Raw genomic sequence first — 14,525 nt, 5'->3', positions numbered from 1 at the left:
GAGGAGGGATAGTCCATTTGATGGGTAAGGGCCCTGACACCAAGGTTCTCATTTCTGATAGAAGGATTCAGATGTTAATTGTCATTATTCGCCACTCTTCACCCTCTCCCCTTCATACTGTCAGCTGAAGAACAGGCTCTCCACATCCTGTCTTGTGTGGTAATAGACATTCAATTCCAATATTATACTTAGGACTACAACTGAGCTTTGTTCAAGGCAGCGTAAGCGCAGACAGGCAAATGGGTCAGGGGTTTGGAGGATATTCTTCATAACCGAGGATGCTCCTTTACTGTATTATTCCCTCATGACATCTGAAGTTCAACATTACTATGGAAATGTTATTTTTGAATATGTATAGCTTGTTCCATGTGAAAATGAGATAGTAAAAACTCCATTTTCAGAAATTATATATGTGTAGATACAAAGGTATAGGTAAATGAGAAACTTACTTTGTAAACCCCTAAGATAATAGCAGAAACTAAAAGCTTGCTTGGATACTAAGATCATACTAAGATTATTATTATCTTAATCTTTTTATTCAGTAAATATATACTAGTGCATGCCAGACTCTGTTGTGAGTTCTCTGCAAACTTTAGTTCTTTTAAATGTGAAAAATTTAACTTTTTAAAAATGTTTATTTGTTTCAATTTATTTGAAAGGCAAAGTGACAGAGAGAGAGAGAGAGAGAGAGAGAGAGAGAAAGAATCTCCTCTCCATTGGTTCACTCCCCAAATGTTTGCAATAGACATGGCTGGGCCAGGCTGAAGCTAGGAGCCAAACACTCTATCTGGTCTCCTCTGTGTATGGCAACAGTACGTGCATCCTATGTATGCAAGTATTTGAACTATCATTTGGTGCCTCCCAGGGTGCACTTTAGCAGGAAGCTGGATTGCAAGTGGAGGCAGAGTTTGATCTCAGGCATTTCCATGTTTGATGTGGGCATTCCAAGCAGCTAATGTCAACTCTAATTATTAACTTTTTAAAGACACAATACTTCCATAGTGCTGGCCTATTCTCCATTTTAGGCCTAAGTAACCTGAGGCACTGAGAGGCTAACCACCTTATGGAAGTTCATACAGATAGTAAGGAGCAAAGTTCTGAGGTGACCACTGTCCTAGTTTTGGTATTAATAAGTTCTGTATCTCTGTGGAACTCCTTAGACCCAGGAAACCAAGTATAGTTGGCTACCCTAACATTCAAACTCTAGCAATCTGCCCCTAGACTAATGCTACCAGTCTTACAATAATGTGGGAATGACCTCAACAAAGTAGAACTGCCACGTGCAGAAATGGACCATACTAAAGCAATTCGGGAATCTGGACCTGCTACAAGATGATGCTCTATTTGAGAAATCATCTTTAACTTACATAGAGTCCCAGTAAACACTTTGGGATGTGCTAGGGTTAACCTTAATCAATTGCTTGCAGCTGGAGAGGTAATTCAGCTAGGCAGAGGGAAGAGCAGAGAGGATTGGAAATTCTCTAAAAGGCAAAGGAGACATCCCACTCTTTGCAAGTGGGGAGAAAATGGGGAACTTGAAAAGCAAATCCAACTGGGATCACTTCATTGTTTTCTACTTTGTCTATTTATATATCTATGGCCATTAAAGAAATTCTCTGTTGCCTGTGTCTCTTGGCATTTTCCCTTCAGACATCATAACATTCTTGTGGTAGCACTACACTAAGTAGAATTCTCTGTCAAGGAAGGGGGCCCAGGGGACAGAGAACATGGGTAGGTTGTCCCATGGACAGATGGGGGAAACACCCAAGGACATCCTTTACCTGACTAAGGAAGTAGGTAAAAGATAGGATGTTTGTTGGCATGGGCTTCAAGTCTGAGCTTCTACTATCACCTTCTGCACCCACATGAGAGAATAAGATCTTAGAGTGGCCTCTTCCTCTTTGACATTCCATCAGGACACCTCTACTCTCCACTGTCTGATCTTTCTTTGGCCAATAGTAAGTATAAAAACAGCCATGCCTTTCTCATATCTTCCTACTACAGTGAATGCTATTTTAAAAAATTATTGTGCTGCCTGTCAAAAAAAATTATTGTGCTTGGCTTCTTTCACATAGATTTTGTATAATACTACTTGTAGAGAAGAAAAGTTAAAAAAAAAAAAACCAGAAGTCTTAACTCAATTTTAGATATTCAAATCAAAGATAAGGAAAACATTCTATCTGAAAGGGGAGCTCAGGGAAGGAATTAGGAATCATTAACTGTTTCCCACTTGAGATGACACTGAAGGGCAAGAAAGAGTTTGTCACATGGATGAAGGGGGGGAAATTGAGAACAACCACTTAAAAGAAGTTTCTCTTTGGTCTGACAGAAGACTGGTGGGACATGGGGAGCCAGCTCATGAAGGGCCTTGATGTCATGCTCTGAAGTTTAGATTTTTCTGTGCTGATGGGAAGCCAGTGAAATGGCTTAAGCAGAGGAGTAACATGACCAGATTTGCATGTATGAGAATGTCACACATGGTTCTAAGGAATGTGCCATGCAGATATGGTTAATGGTAAACTAGTGACTAAGGGGACCAGAAAGAAATAAGAGCTCTGAAGAACTCTTTGAAAAAGAATACAAAACAAATGGAAACAATAAAAAGGTTTAAATATATAAAAGAAAATAAGTCAGGAAGGATTTCAAACTATGTAAGCCAATTATGTATTTAGAAAAAAGAAAAGATAGCTTACTGAGTGAGCAAGTTCTTGACCTCAATACTGATCCAGGAAGGTTTAGGAAGCTGTGGTTTCCAAACTGCAGCCAGCAAAAGCAAAGATTAATCAACGGTTGGATATTCTATACCAATATGAAAAAGTGCATAGAAAGACCATGGGGACTGGCTTGCAGTGTGTGATGTTTCCAGAAAAGGATGTTCTATTCTTTCTGAGAAATCCTGATTTCTAAATAATAATAAGATATCCTTTATCTGTATATCAATTTCTAAAGAAGGCATTTTGATTTGAAAAGGTAGAAAGAAATTTGTTTTAATCTTCTACACAGTGTACATCTGTTATGTTTTTTGTAGATTATTGACTGAAAATTTCAATCATCTACATTACCGTTTCTTTTCTCTTTTTTTTAAAGATTTATTCATTTATTTGAAAGTCAGAGTTGCACAGAGGGAGAAGGAGAGGGAGAGAGAGAGAGAGAGAGAGAGAGAGAGAGAGAGAGAGATCTTCCATCTGCTGGTTCATTCCCCAGTTTGCCACAAAGGCTGGAGCTTTGCCAATCTGAAGCCAGGAGCCAGGCGCTTCTTCCGGTTCTCCCACATGGGTACAGGGGCTCAAGGACTTGGGCCATCTTCTACTGCTTTTTCAGGCCATAGCAGAGAGTTGGATCAGAAGTGGGGCAGCCAGTACCTGAACTGGGGCCTATATGGAATGCTGGCACTGCAGGCAGCGGCCTTATTTGCTATGCCACAGTACCAGCCCCTACTGTTTATTTTTCTAAAACTGATATTCAACACATAGTTATATTAGATTTCATACTCATTCATTGATAAATATCTCTTGAATGCCTATTTTTTCTGTTAGACTCTGAGGAACCAATAATTAACAAGATAGACAAATCCAGCTTCTGCCTCCATAGAGATTATATTCTACAAGGGAAACAAACAACTATAATGTGATATGTGTAAAGAACATGATAGAAACTCAACCTGCCTATCCAGTATCGAATTACCACATTCTTCCTGGGAAGAGAATCCAAGTTTGGAGACAAGCAACATACTCAATTGCAGCATATTAGATTTCCCCCAAATGGCCATAGCAATATTTTAGTCCCACTTTTATCTCTGAAATTTCCACCTCCATATCAAGAGGTGAAAATTTGTTTCCTCTGTCCTAGAACCTGGGCATAATTTTGCAATTGTCACAGGAAACAGAGTACAGCAGAAGTGATGCTGTATAGCTTCCAGGCCTAGGTCATAAAAGCCAATATGGTTTCCACTTGGGACTCTCTGGGGACCCTTACCCTTGAGACTTAGCTATTATGGTGTGAGAAACCAGAAACCACATGGAAAGGCCACACATAGGTGTTCTAAAGGCAGATCCAACTGTGTGAGTCTTCCTGCCCAGAGGCCAGCATCGACTGCTGCTATGCTATGCTATGCCAAGTGGAGCAGAGACACGATGTCCCTGCTGAGTTTTGCCTGAGTGGTACATTTGTAAGAAAAACACATTCATTCTAAGTCACTAAGTTTGAGTTGATTTGATACACAGCAATAGATTCCTGGCAGATCAAATTTCAATACTACATTTCCTAACCTTCCTGCCAAATTGGAGCAACCATGTGACATACCACTGACCAATAAAAAATAAGCAGAAGGTTGTGAGATGAGGTTTCTGAGAAAGTCTCAGCAGATGCTTGGCTTCAGCACTTGATTCTTTGTTTTTACTTTTTGCTCTTAATCCAGAGAGTGACAGCTGGTGCTCCATCAGCCATTTTGTAAGAATGAGAATGTGCACCACACTCTAAGGATTCCAGGACAGAAACCCAGAAAAGATGTTCAACATTTTTAATCATCAGGGCAATGCAAATAAAACTATAATGAGATGCCATTTCACACTTCCAAAAGGGCAAACATTACAAAGACTGACAACACCAGATTTCGGTGTGGATGTGGAGCAACTAGAATTTACATACATTTCTAGTTGGAGAGTAAAATGCTACTAACACTTTGGGAAAGTATTTAGCAAATTATAATACATATATACATATATATATATATATATATGTACCTATCCTATGTTTAGATCCGTATCTTCTAGGTTTTACTTAAAATGAAGTGTGAGAACATAGTTGTATGGTCACAGAAAACCTAAATAATAATGTTCATAGTAGCTTTAGTCATAATAGTCCGGAACAGAAAACAATCCATAAATCCACCAATCTGAGGTTGATAAAAGTGGATAAATTATTATATATGTACTTATAATAAAAAGATCTACTCATATATGCAACTACATAGATGGGTCACCAAAATATTATGTTGAGTAAAAGAAACCGAACACATAATAGTATGTGCTATACAATTCTATTTATATGGCATCCAAGAGTATGCACCAACAGTGGATTGTGATAGAAATCAGAACAGAAGCTGCTTCTTGGAGGGATTGACTAAAAGGGCACACTGGAAGTATTTTGGGTGCTGGAAAAGTTCTATCTCTCAACTGGGATATTAGTTACCCAGATGTATACAATCATCAAAGTTCATTGAACTATATACTAAGATATGTATATAGATTTTTAAAGATTTATTTATTTTATTTGAGAGGCAGAGTTACAAAGAGGCAGAGGCAGAGAGAGAGAGAGATCTTCCATCTGCTGGTTCACTCCCCAAATGGCCACAACGGCCGGAGCAGCCAATCTGAAGCCAGGAGCCAGGAGCTTTTTCCAGGTCTCCCATGTCCAGTTCCAATCTTTCAACTTGGTTTTCATGCATACTTAAGATTTTGAGAAAAAGAGCTACAATTTGTGCTTTTCATAATTATACTATGTTAGGTTCTAGAAGAGGGATTGATACATAATGGCCAACTGTTTCCTCAAAAAACATTCAATTTAGATTCTCAATAGGAGTACATAATTATGCTTATTTTTAAAAAAGATTTATTTATTTGAAAGAGAGAGAGAGAGAGAGAGAGAGAGAGAGAGAATCTTGTATCTGCTGGTTCACTCCCCAAATGGTTGCAGCGACAGGGGTGAGACAGGAACTTCATCCAGGTCTCCCACAAGGGTGGCATCTTAGGAAGTGGAATGCCCAGGACTTACACCTGTGCTCACATGGGATGCTGGCATTGCAGATGTGACTTAACCCACTGCACCACAATGCTGGCCCTAATCTTGCTTATTTTTGGAACAACTTCAGCAGCCTTACATTTTATGAATGCTAGTATATTTGTTTTTATGTAGAATAAAATGTCATTGATGTTTTATTTTGTCACTTTTAAAAAGTGAAAGTCAATTGTTTCACATATTTTTAAAAATTTGTGTTTTTTTTTAACTTTTATTTAGCAAATATAAATTTCCAAAGTATAGCTTATGGATTATAATGCCTTCCACCCCCCCCCATAACTTCCCTCCCACCCGAAACCCTCCCAACTCCCTCTCCCTCTCCCATTCCATTCACATCAAGATTCATTTTCAATTATCTTTATACACAGAAGATCAATTTAGTATTTATTAAGTAAAGATTTCAACAGTTTGCACCCACACAGAACATAAAGTGTAAAATACTGTTTGAGTACTAGTTATAGCATTAATTCACATTGGACAACACATTAAGGACAGAGATCCTACATGAGGAGTAAGTGCACAGTGACTCCTGTTGTTGATTTAACAATTGACACTCTTGTTTATGGCGTCAGTAATCTCCCTAGGCTCTTGTCATGAGTTGCCAAGGCTATGGAAGCCTTTTGAGTTCACCAAATATGATCTATTTTAGACAAGGTCATAGTCAAGGTAGAAGTTCTTTCCTCCCTTCAGAGAAAGGTACCTCCTTCATTGATGGCCTGTTCTTTCCACTGGGATCTCACTCACAGAGATCTTTCATTTAGGTACTTTTTTTCTTTTTTTTTTTGCCAGAGTGTCTTGGCTTTCCATGCCTAAAATCCTCTCATGGGCTCTTCAGCCAGATCTGAAAGCCTTAAGGGCTGATTCTGAGGCCAGAGTGCTGTTTGGGACATCTGCCATTCTATGAGTCTGCTGTGTATCCTGCTTCCCATGTTGGATCCTTCTCTCCCTTTTTGATTCTATCAGTTAGTATTAGCAGACACTAGTCTTGTTTATGTGATCCCTTTGACTCTTAGACCTATCAGTATGATCAATTGTAAACAGAAATTGATCATTTTGACTAGTGAGATAGCATTGGTACATGTCATCTTGATGGGATTAAATTAGAAACCCTGGCACATTTCTAACTCTACCATTTGGGGCAAGTCCGATTGAGCATGTCCCAAATTGTACATCTCCTCCCTCTCTTATTCCCACTCTTATATTTAACAGAGATCACTTTTCAGTTAAATTTAAATACCTAAGAATAATTGTGTGTTAATTACAGAGTTCAACCAATAGTATTAAGTAGAACAAAAAAAAAATACTAAAAGGGACAAAGTATTGAATTGTACATCAACAGGACAAGGACTGATCAAGTCACTGTTTCTCATAGTATCCATTTCACTTCAACAGGTTTCCTTTTTGGTGCTCAGTTAGTTGTCACCAATCAGGGAGAACATATGATATTTGTCCCTCCGGGACTGACTTATTTCACTCAGCATGATGTTTTCCAGATTCCTCCATTTTGTTGCAAATGACTGGATTTCATTGTTTTTTTTTACTGCTGTATAGTTTTCTATAGAGTACATGTCCCATAATTTCTTTATCCAGTCTATTGTTGATGGGCATTTGGGTTGATTCCAGGTCTTAGCTATTGTGAATTGAGCTACAATAAACATTAAGGTGCAAACTGCTTTTTTGTTTGCCAATTTAATTTCCTTTAGGTAAATTCCAAGGAGTGGGATGGCTGGGTTGTATGGTAGGGTTATATTCAGGTTTCTGAGGACTCTCCAGACTGACTTCCACAGTGGCTTTACCAGTTTGCATTCCCACCAACAGTGGATAGTGTCCCTTTTTTCCCACATCCTTTCAAGCATCTGTTGTTGGTAGATTTCTGTATGTGAGCCATTCTAACAGGGGTGGTGAGGTGAAACCTCATTGTGGTTTTGATTTGCATTTCCCTGATTGCTAGTGATCCTGAGCATTTTTTCATGTGTCTGTTGGCCATTTGGATTTCCTCTTTTGAAAAATGTCTATTGAGTTCCCTGGCCCATTTCTTAAGTGGGTTGTTTGTTTTGATGTTGTGGAGTTTCTTGATCTGTGTGTAGAGTCTGGTTGTTAACCCTTTATCTGTTGCATAGTTTGCAAATATTTTTTCCCATTCTGTCGGTTGCCTATTCATTTTCCTGACTATTTATTTTGCGTACAGAAACTTCCCAATTTGATGCAATCCCAAATGTTAATTTTGGTTTTGACTGCTTGTGCTTCCCGGGTCTTTTCCAAGAAGTCTTTGCCTGTGTCAATGTCTTGCAGGATTTCTCCAATGTTCTCTAATAATTTGATGGTGTCAGGCCACAGATTTAGGTCTTTAATCCATGTTGAGTGGATTTTTGTGTAAGGTGAAAGGTAGGGGTCTTGCTTCATGCTTCTGTACGTGGAAATCCAGGTTTCCCAGCACCATTTATTGAATAGACTGTCCTTACTCCAGGGATTGGTTTTGGATCCTTGATCACATATAAGTTGGCTGTGGATGTTTGGATTGATTTCTAGTGTTTCTATTCTGTTCCATTGGTCTATCCATCTGTTTCTGTGCCAGTACTATGCTGTTTTGATAACAACTGCCCTGTAGTATGTCCTGAAATCTGGTTGTGATGCCTCTGGCTTTTGTTTCTGTTGTACAAGATTGCTTTAGCTATTCAAGGTCTCCTGTGTCTCCATATGAATTTCAGCATCATTTTTTCCAGATCTGAGAAGAATGGTTTTGGTATTTTGATTGGTATCACATTGAATCTATAAGTTGCTTTTGGGAGAATGGACATTTTGATGATATTGATTCTTCCAATCCATGAGCATGGAAGATTTTTCCATTTTTTGGTATCCTCTTTTATTTCTTTCTTTAAGATTTTGTAATTCTCATCATAGAGATCTTTAAAATCCTTGGTTAAGTTTATTCCAAGGTATTTGTTTTTGTGGCTATTGTGAATGGGACTGATCTTAGAAGTTCTTTCTCAGCTGTGGCATTGTCTGTGTATACAAAAGCTATTGATTTTTGTGCATTGATTTTATATCCTGCTACTTTTCCAAACTCTTCTATGAGTTCCAATAGTCTCTCAGTAGAGTTCTTTGGATCCCCTAAATAAAGAATCATATTATCTATAAAGTGGGATAGTTTGACTTCTTCTTTCCCATTTTGTATCCCTTTAATTTCTTTTTCTTGCCTAATGGCTCTGGCTAAAACTTCCAGAACTATATTGAATAGCAGTGGTGAGAGTGGGCATCCCTGTCTGGTATCAGATCTCAGTGGAATGTATTTGAAATGCAGAGAGACCAAAGCAGAGAGAGAAAGAGCTTCCATGTTCCTCTGATGGCTCAGCTGGTTTACTCCTCAGATGCCCACAAAAACCAGAGCTGGGGCCAGGCAAAAGCTAAGAGCCTGGAATGCAATCCAAGTCTCCCAGTTGGGTGGCAAGAATCCAAGTATTTAGTCATCACATGCTGCCACCCATGTTGCACTTTAGCAAGAAGCTGAATCAGAAGCAGAGCTGAGACTTGAACCCAGCCACAAACATATATAGGATGTGGGCATCCCAATTGACATCCTAAGCACTGCATCAAAAGTTCATTCCATCAATTTTCTTTTTTTGAAGCATTTTGTGACTCTCCTTTATTTTCCTAGCTCATCAACTTTAGAAAACTGTTTGAAGCTCTAAAAGCTATTTGGATTTTTATTACAGTTGCCTTAAATCTATAAATTTATTTAAGAGGAACTGACATCTTTATAATAGTCATTTTTACCTAGGCATGTGGTAGGATTTCCCATTTATTTAAGTTTTCTTTTATAGTCTTCAGTAAAATTTTGTAGTTTTATTTATACTGTTCCTGTCTATTTCTCATTATGGTTACTCTGAAATATTTTATACCATTCATTTTAAGTGAATTACAATCTGACTTCTACCCATTAATATATATTCTTTTGTTACTAAAAAAAAGGAGGGGTAAGAAGCGTGGAAATTATTGGAAAGGTATTGAGGAAGCTCAAAGGTTTTGGGAAAAGGGAAGGGCTGGTGTCAGTGATGACTTGATCCATGGGCTGAAATACAGTTGAGCTACACAGGCTCTCTCTTTCTCTTTCAATTTCTCTCCATTGCTCATTTCTCATTTGTACATATCTTCAGATTTTCACTTCATTCTGATATTTCTATTATCCAAAAAAAAGAGGGTATATTCCTCACTGGTTCCAGATTGACCTAGATTGGACCAAATGCCCATTATTGAACATTACTTATCTCTATAGCTAGGGGATGTGATGTTATGGCATAACTTGACTCATTGCCTACCCTTTGGCACAGGGAAGCAGGAGTTGTTGCCAAATGAAAGGAGAAAGTCATGCTAGGTAGACAATAGCTGCCTCATCCACCAACATTACTCTTGCCAAAGTTGCCTGTGATCACCTCATTGCTAATTCCAGTACACACTTTTCAATTCTAGTATCTATTTTAGTTTCTGAAGACTTTGATGATATTGACCATGTCTCACATTTCCCCCTTCCCTTTGTTACAATAATAAATTTTTCCTATGATTTTCATCTTTTAAAAATCTTACTCTTCCCTTCTTTGTCTTTATTGGAACCTTCTTCTACATACCCTTCTTCAGGTTTTCTCCAGGCCTTCAATGTTCATCTTTGATTTATTTGTCTTCTCCTTCTAGAGTTCATTATTCTTGCTTGCCTCATCTAATTCTGTAGTTTCAATTACCACCTTTACACAGGCTATTCTCAAATTCATTCCTCCAGGCCTGCTCTCACTTTGCCAGAATGCCTGCCTTGAATGTCTGTATTTAAAAAGAAAGAATCAGGGCCTGGTATTTTAGCCTACAGGGTTAAGCTGCCACCTGCAATAGCAGCATCCCATATGGGCACCAGTTCAAGTCCCATCGTTCTATTCTGATCCAGCTCCCTGCTAATGTGCTTAGGAAAGTAATGGAAGATGTTGTAGGTCCTTGGGTCCCTGCATTCATGTGGGAGACCTAGAAGAAGCTCCTGGCTCCTGGCTTCGGCCTGGTCCCACTTTGGCCGTTGCTGACATTTGGGGAGTGAACTAGAGGATGAAAGACATTTCTCTCTGTCTCTCCATCTCTTTCCGTTACTCTGCCTCTCAAACAAATAAATAAAAAGACAAAAAAATATATGGTATTTAAAAACAAACCTGAAGATGCAGCTGGCTTTAAGCCACACATTTTGAAAGTATGAATGGGCTTCTCATGGCTGGGTCGCCTAGTTCCTGAATGCCTAATTACTATTGATGGAAGTTTGGCTTCTCATTCAGCTGGATTAACAGGCAGCCTCTGGCAACTGGATACATGGGTCCCTCATATACAAGTAGTCTGATATCCTTTAGAGGGTGTGACTGTCTTAAATGAACAGCACAAGACCCACTTAATGCTAGAAGGCAAGGTCTGCTGGGACAAGGGTTACTCTCGCTTCTTCATGGTACCCTGCCTGGAGTGGAGAAAGATATAGTCCTCCCCACACCCAGCCCATTAAGTCTTCCTCTCTCTCTGTAGGTCCTGTGAAATAGATCATACTTTCTGACTTGGTTTCCTCTATATATAGGCCTACTCATCTGGGGGGAAATATATGCTTCTAGTTCTATATTGAGAAACTAGGGCACTTAGAAAGAGTAATGGAATTTCATCAAACCAAAATAAATATCACTTGCTGGTTTATAGGTTTGCACATTTCAGAAAAGTCTCAGAATAAAGTGTGAAGGGTGAATAGTGGCTGCTTACCAGTAACAAGAATGGGGGTACAGTGGGTATTCTAGTCAAAGAGAATGGGTAGCACAGAAGCACCAAACAGATTGGATCTTTGAATAGAATTTGGTGTCCATAGAGTTTAAAGTGACAGAGAGAAATAGAAGTAATTGGAGAGTTGGAAAGGAGCATGTTACAAGTGAATTTATGTGATATAACTAACTTCATCCTTAATTTGAAGGGGATTGTTATATTGTTATTGTCTGAATCACATTTCCCCCAAATTTCTAAGTTGAAGCCCTTAGAACATGACTGCACTTGGAAACAGGGCTTTTAAAGAGGTGATGAAATTATGTGCGAACATTTAGACACACAGAGACACCAGTATGTATGCACCTAGAAGAAAGACCAGGCGGGGACCCAGGGAGAAGGTAGTCACCTGCAAGACAAGATAAGAGACATGAGAAGAAACCAGGCCTGCCAGCAGCTTCTGTTCTTTAAGCCACCAGTCTGTGATATTTTGTTATGGCCATTTTATCAAATAAACACAGTGATAAAGTGTCATTGCAGGAGTTCTTGCAGAGAAATAGTCATTTTCATGTTCATTTAGAGGCACTGGAAAGCAGAGAGATGGAGATGGTTAGATCAATTAGGCTACCTGATCTTAAGCTAGAGTCTTGACCAGCTGATAAAGACTTGACTAAAACAGCGACCATGAATAGTACATAAGATTGGTGAGCAACTTCAGAGATGAAAATTGATCAAAGGGAGAGGAACATTTCACAGAAGCTTCTAGGTTTCTTACTTGAGTGACTTGATGAATAATACACCTTTAAGGCATGGAGTAAAAGAATATAGGGAGCAAATAAACTTTTACTCAAAAGATGCATTCAGGTTTGAAAATGTTTTATTGAGGTGGCTGTAGAATATACCTGTGGACAAGCCCAGTGGCAGTCCAATGTCCAATTGCAGAGTTGAAGAGATACATAGGGATAATTTGTGAGTCATCAGTAATAATAACAGTCATATTAGTAATTATGATGAACACTTAACCAGGGCCTCTTCTGTGCCAAGCAGTGTTCTAAACACTCGGGGTATATTAATTCCTTTTAATGACCTATGGTGTGAATACTATTGTTATTCCCATTTTAAAGCTGAAGAAACAGAGGCAAGGAAAGCTGCCCAATCAGCCAGACAGTGATAGAGCTGGGATAAGAACCCATACATTCTGCTTTAGAGCATGTATCTTGATGACTAGGCCACTTGCCTATTACTTGTCAATGTACTTGATGTACTTATCAGCTAAAATTATGGGAAATATTGTGATCCCTTTGGGAGAGAAATACAAAAAGTAACAGGGGTAAAACCTGAAGGCATCTCCATACTAATAGGTAGAGGTTAGCAGAATTAAGAAGATCCAAGGAGACAGCAACAGTCTGGTCAGAATAAAAGAAAGAAAAGCAAGATGAGAGCAAGTGGTAAACAGTGCCAATGTTACAGAGATGTCAGGTAATACATATAGAAAAGTGTTCACTGGTTATAAAAAATAGATTGCTAATAATCTCAGCAAGGGTTATTTCAGCAGGATTTGGGGGAGAAGGGTCCAAAGTTAGATCAGAGTGGTTTGAAAAAGCTAGAAAAAAAGCAAGTAGAGCTAAAAGATAAGAATCATGCCTGAGAGGGATGGAAAAGGGAGAGGTAGGCAAAAACCAGAGGAACACTACATGACGAGAGGCTGTAGTTAGAATGGAGTGGCTGAACATGTCTGGAGACTATGGCAGAGGAGTTAGCAATAAGTGAGAGTTTTAATTCGCATAAGGAAAACTGACAAAATGGATGTCCCTGAGAGATGAGAGAAGTAGAACTAAGAGCACAGCTGGGAAGTGCAGAGAGTGGTGGAGCATTTGCAGACATTTGCAAAGGCAGCTGAAGTTGATGGAGTTTACCCAGAGCCTCTATGTTTTCTTTGAGAAGCAGGGAGGAAGAGACATTTGATAAATGAGGTGTAACGAAGAGCAGGGTGGGAGGCAACCAAAGACCAGCAAAGGATTGAGAAGTAGCAATGGAAAGCCCAACAGAGATAGGAGATACTGAAATTGTAATGTCAGCAGCACCCAAAAATGTGTGACAGTTTCCAGTGCAATGAGCTATGTAGGAAAAAGAGCAGACTGTGTGCATTATAAGACTGTCTAAAGATTGGCTTTTGCAACAGGTTTTGATAGAATAATCTGAATTGGATGTGATGGATCGGAAAGGGGAGGTGTTATAGTGAGCAAATGTAAATGGTTGGGAGGTAGTTGTCCACTTGATAGATTAAGAAGGCCAGAGTGGGCAGGCGATTAAGGAAATCCAAGAGGGTTCTATTAAGCTGATAAATTCTCAACATCTTTCTTTTTCTTATTCTCTCTTCCTGTGATTTTAAATTTTGTCACACTGGGAAAAGGAAGTAAATATATTTCAAAAATGATCCACGGTGTCCATCGCTCAAACTATTAAATAAATATACTTGGGACACATTGAGTACATATTGGTACAAATCCTTTGGAGATTAATTTTGCAAGATTTACCAGATTATAAATGCATTTACATGTGGATTCAGAAATTCTATTTCAGGGGCTGGCATTGTGGTATAGCTGGTAAAGCCACCTGCAGCACCGGTATCCCATATGGGTGCCGGTTCGTGTCCCAGCCGCTGCTCTTTTGATCCAGCTCCCTGCTAATGCACCTGGGAAAGCAGTGGAAAGTAATCCAAGTGCTTAGGAGCCTGCATTCATGTGGGAGACCCAGAATGAAGCTCCTGGCTCCTGGCCTTGGCCTGGCCATTGTGACCATTTGGATAGTGAACCAGCAGATGGAATATCTCTGTGTGTGTCTCCCCTCCCCTCTCTGTACTCTGCTTTTCAAGTAAATAAATAAATCTTCTTTTAAAAAAGAAATTCGATTTCATTTTATCCTATGGATATATTAAGGCACAAATGAAATGATGTGGGAAAAGGCAA

General features: G+C 39.1%; 1 protein-coding gene across 2 annotated transcripts in view; it reads right to left on the bottom strand.

Moving 5' to 3' along the window:
• The window catches only part of MLLT3 (MLLT3 super elongation complex subunit), a 398,946-nt gene that overhangs the window by 352,313 nt on the left and 32,108 nt on the right, over window positions 1-14,525 (bottom strand). The window lies entirely within an intron of this gene.

This window comes from Lepus europaeus, chromosome 12, assembly GCF_033115175.1.
Source record: "Lepus europaeus isolate LE1 chromosome 12, mLepTim1.pri, whole genome shotgun sequence".
Lineage (NCBI taxonomy): Eukaryota > Metazoa > Chordata > Mammalia > Lagomorpha > Leporidae > Lepus > Lepus europaeus.
This window is presented reverse-complemented; position numbering and strand designations above follow the sequence as displayed.